We start from the raw sequence: 4,888 nt of genomic DNA on the forward strand, positions 1-4,888 counted from the left end.
GACCTGAGAGCGCAGGGTGTTCGGGTGATAAGGACGGGGTAGCTGAGCAGCGGTAGGTTATATGGTGGCGCTGGACCCGAACCCGAGAGTGCAGAAGGGTGTTCGGGTGGACAGGGACTAGTACAGGAAGCTAACCCAGTGCACTGAAAACAGCGTATAATAGCGCATGTTATCACTAGATTATAACGCGGTGCTCATTTCAGTTTTTGTGGAATATTTTCTAAACGAGCTCTGATATTTAGTTTTCGAAAGCACCATCGGATTTCCCGCGAAATTTCCGATCAAATGAGCCTACATGTGATAGGGTTCGGAGTTCAAATAATAATACGGAATTAGACGTGTTCTTAGAGAACCTTTGTACAGAACCCTATCACATGTAGGCTCGTTTGATCGGAAATTTTCCGGGAAATTCAATGGTGCTTTCAAAAATTAAATTTTAGCGCTCATTTAGAAAATATTCCACAAAAACTAAAATGTGCACCGCGTTATCATGTAGTGATAACATGCGTTATTACGCTGTTTTCAGTGTGTACGAATAACATCGCTTGCCGCTTGCCTGCATGTGAGTGAGAGTGAGTGCATGAATAGCGAATAAATGTGGCTACATTTACGCAGACTGCTGCTGCTGATGGTGGCCATTTTGTTCACCCCGAAGAGTGTGTGAATGGTGGTCATTTTGCTCACAATTCGCCCACTTGCAACGCGCAACGCTCAAAATTAAGTCCGTGCCAAAATGTCACAGGCAAAAGAGAGTTTGACAGTGGCATGCACAAAAGTGTACGACTAACAAATCACTCTTTTGAGTTGGACAAGAATTCACTTTTCATCTTCACGCACTCTTTGGAGTGTCACATGTTTGAACGCCATACACAATTCAATTTGTAAAGTACCTGCCTGCAGGTACCATCCTTTTTTATTAATTTTTCAAACCAGGTTCGAGAGCGTGTTCCTGAAATCTTGGCCCCCTTTTTGCTGGCGATGAGCGGACGGTGATGTCGGTGTGTCAGGGCCCCTGCCCTATAGCCCCCAGGGGGCGGCAGACCCCCGCAGGGCCGGCGCGGTGGGGCCGCATTGCGACAGCCAGACAGGCCCCAGATCAGACGCGGGAGCCTCTCTCTCTTTCCATCCAGGGCCGAAACCACGCGCTGCCCAAAACGTTTAATTACTCGTGGATCACTCCGCGGGGCCAAACGCCGCCGCCATAACCACGCAGCCGCACGCCGCCGCCTGGGCGGCCGGCCGTGATGCCATGGGCCACGCCCAGCCGACACTATCTAGGCCGAGCTCCCGGCCGGCTGACGCACGCCGAGCGTTTGGTGGCTGAGCGGCCTGAGCGGTCTGAGAGAGGCAGAGCGGACGGCTACAGGAGAACTGTGGTTTGTGGTACACGCTACATTTAAGTGAACCGTTCCTCACTGTTTACTGGATGCGTATTATCTTTACGGTGGCATATTGGAGATTATTTGTTCATATTTTCACATACATTTCAAAATTCGTTGGTAAATGCTTAGACGCGCATCAGCGCATGTATAGATAAAAATATAAAAATATATAACCAGGTCATAAAGAAATTTTTTTCTCAACAATTCAGTGTGTAACTGAGCGGACGCGATCCGTGGTCGGAGAGCAAAACGGTTGTGAGCGGACTTGTGGTGGGTATACGGTAGTGTGCAGCGTATCTACAGGCGCCTGCGGATAGGCAGTGCCGTAACACACGCGTGCTCTACAGACATGCCTACCAACAGGCGCCCGCGGATAGGCAGTGCCACAACACACGCCACTGGGTGCGTCAGATCGAAATTCATCCTTTTAAAGGTGATAACTAATATTCCTATGTTCGTTTTAGAATTTTCAAAGTAAGGTGAAGCATGAATCTTTGCTGGCTGCTCACCCAAAAATTCGTCTCTATGACGTCTGTATATGAACGGTTTCTGCGGAAGGTGCTAGACTAAAAGTAGCAAATTAGCGCTTCGATCCGCCAGTCAATGGCTTGATTGGCTCACTTGGGAATCTTAACGGATCTCTCCCAAGAATCTCGCCCCGAAGTTCACCCCGGCGAAAGAAGCACAGCGACAAAAGGGGTGACATGGTGACAAAGTGTGGGAGAGAGAGAGGGAGAGAATGAAAACAGCGTGACCCTGATGAAGCAGAACGATTGACCCTGTCTCACCCACCGTCGCAGAAGCACTTCTAAAAGAACGCACCCGCTCGCTCGCATTCAGCGGGCAGTGAATCCAGGGCAAAAAAGGGCTTTGCCTCAAAGACAAAGTGGAGGAGACTTGAAGTGTCCGAGAGAGAAAAATTGAGTGACCGCGTCGCGCCGCGTCGTCCCCTTTACCATGGAAAAGGGCGATGGCTTGGATGGGGTTGGGGTCCTCCGTGCCCTAACTCACTCTCTCGCACTTACTTAAACTATGCTGCTTCTGTCTCTCCCTTCTTTTGTGAGACGAGCTGAGGCGTTGCCCCAAAAGGACCCAAAGCGTTCGTCACTGTCTCCAAATAATTGTGCCTCCTCTCTCTTGATTACACTCGCGGGAGTTGACAACTTTCCCGGGGTTAGTGCAGAGGGAGGCAGGGAGGGGGCGGGGGGAGAGAGAGAGAGAGAGAGAGAGAGAGAGAGAGAGAGATGAGCGGAGCGGAGCGGAGAAGGGGATAGAATGACTTAACGCTGTGAGCGGTGAGAGCGACAGAGCGCGCGCACTAAAGTCTTAAGAGGGATAGTCCGGGCCTGTCACCTGCCACTTTACACACGGCCTCCTCGTCGACCGTCCGGAAGGTGCAACAGAGAGCGGGAGACGCGGAGGAGGGGGAAGATACGCCAACTTCATTGAGTAGGACACGGGGCGACGGAGAAAGCGAAAAAAATGTTAATCTAGCCAGGGAGTATATATAGATACCGCAGTTTGTTACGGGTCCAAGTCAAAATAAAGCAAAATCTTGGTACACCGTGAACGTGCGTACCGCCGCCTTCCTTGTATCTTGCATGTTATACATTTTTTCGTTAGTTTTTTTTTTTTTAAATTCATGATGGAGAAGTTTCTGCTTTTGCGCCCATATTAACGCTTTAATGAAATGCATTCTCCAAAGAAATGTTAGTTCTCGATACTCAAAAGAAGCTTTTATGAATCGACGAGAATCGAGGACACATATCTCCAGGCTAGGCGGCTCGCTTTGTCAGGCTCGCGCCTACAAGTCTCTGCTAATCATAAGCACATCACTCAAAATTCCACGTCGAGCAGGACGCAATAAATAACCCTTTACAAACTCTACATCACCTCGCTAGGATGCGCAGCCGTTTGATCTGGACGCCACGGCGGCTACACGGTCAGCTCACCTGCAAACATAAAAGAGACCCGAGAGATAAGAAATTAATGCCAAAAATAAATCTTTTCCGTCCACGCACTCCAACCTGACCACTTTGAATACAGACTGATCACCGCAGTACACGCGCGTGACCGCATACAAACACTTTAGAATGACATTGTATAAAAAAGTGAATAACAAAAAGAATAACTGAAATAAAATCGAGTTGGCCCTTAGCCAAACGGTAATTGTCCGAGTTTATCAATCAGGCCCATCCCAGCTGCACTCATATAAGCTGCGGGGTCCGTGTGAAAGAATGCATATAATAATAAAAATGAAAGACGGCAGCAGCTGCAGCAGCAGATTTCTAGGCTTCCTCAGATGGGTTGATGATGACGGCCCTCTTCAGGAGCCCTGCCGTCAAAAATAATCAACTCGTTTTGGCGTTAATGGTATGCATGGAACAGATTACGGACGATAAGGTGCCAGTCAGGCTCGATAGACAACTCTAGGACGACGCTCGGAGGTCGCGCCTAGAGCAGGACGGCAGATGAAGACGCCATATAGCAGCATTCTTGGGCTGTGAAAAAAACCGTTTAGTTCATCTATGTTTATCGACAATTAAATTTTGATAGCTCGCTTTGATAATAATCACAAAAACTGTAATACGCTCGGTGTCATTATAGACAGAAATGATAGAAAAACGTCAAAACGCATGTTTCAGTGGCTGTATGGGTATGTGTTTATGATTAGCGTAGATGGCTATACCCTTACACACAAAACTTTAGCTATGGGCATCTCTGTCATGAGCCTCAAATAAGAAACTACTACCAACGAACAAATATTACTACTGTACGCGTACGACGCCAAAACGACGTCGAATCGACATCGTCCTGATCAAGCACGATCTCGCGCACTCACTGGGGCGAGGCCAACCCGCCTGCTCCTTTCTGGAATGTGGTGTTGAGAGTGACGCCGCCGTCCCCTCGCCCCACCCCTAGAGCGTTTTGGACTGGTATATAACGTACTGTCAGCACTACGGGTACGTATACCCGGCTCTGCGCAATACGTTCGATACGGACCGGGAGGAGGGAGGGGAGTGGGGGAGGGGGCAAGGAGGAAAGGAATGAAGCAGGGGCAGATCGCAGATCGGTCAGATGGTGACGCAAGAGGCACACCGCCGCACCTGTACGCCTCCCCTCCCGCTCCGCGTGTCTGTGTGAGTGCGTCCCGGGTTCGCACAGTCTCAGCAGCCTGGGACGGTGTGCAGTACCGGGCACTGTTAGACCATAACAGGACGGATTCGGCACTCGACACACGCATTTTTAGGGGGCGGGGATTCCCAGCCACAAAATGGAAATCAATCGATGTCGAATCGAAAGTCGTTGCTGCTGGAAAACGTGGTTTTATCACTCAAATCGAGGTATCGAGGTCGAATCGACATCGGACGAAATTTACATTTCTGGCTGGGCTACTCAACTGTGAGCTATTTATTGCCTATCCCAGGAAACGCTTATAGTTGTTGTTGTTGTTGTTGTTGTTCTTCTTCTTCTTCTTCTTCTTCTTCTTCTTCTTCTTATTATTA

At 49.1% G+C, this 4,888-nt stretch overlaps 1 protein-coding gene across 6 annotated transcripts in view; it reads right to left on the minus strand.

The window, feature by feature from the left end:
- Nucleotides 1–4,888, minus strand: part of LOC113210337 (uncharacterized) — an 82,784-nt gene that overhangs the window by 22,236 nt on the left and 55,660 nt on the right. The window contains exon 3 of one of the 6 annotated variants that reach the window (XM_052272889.1): nt 3,276–3,334. The exons of the other annotated variants lie outside the window; for them this stretch is intronic. The gene's annotated coding sequence lies outside the window, so the exon portion shown is untranslated. The remainder of the gene's footprint in view (nt 1–3,275; nt 3,335–4,888) is intronic. 6 annotated transcript variants of the gene reach the window in all.

This window comes from Frankliniella occidentalis, unplaced genomic scaffold, assembly GCF_000697945.3.
Source record: "Frankliniella occidentalis isolate FOCC.00 unplaced genomic scaffold, Focc_3.1 Scaffold7, whole genome shotgun sequence".
NCBI classification, from domain to species: domain Eukaryota; kingdom Metazoa; phylum Arthropoda; class Insecta; order Thysanoptera; family Thripidae; genus Frankliniella; species Frankliniella occidentalis.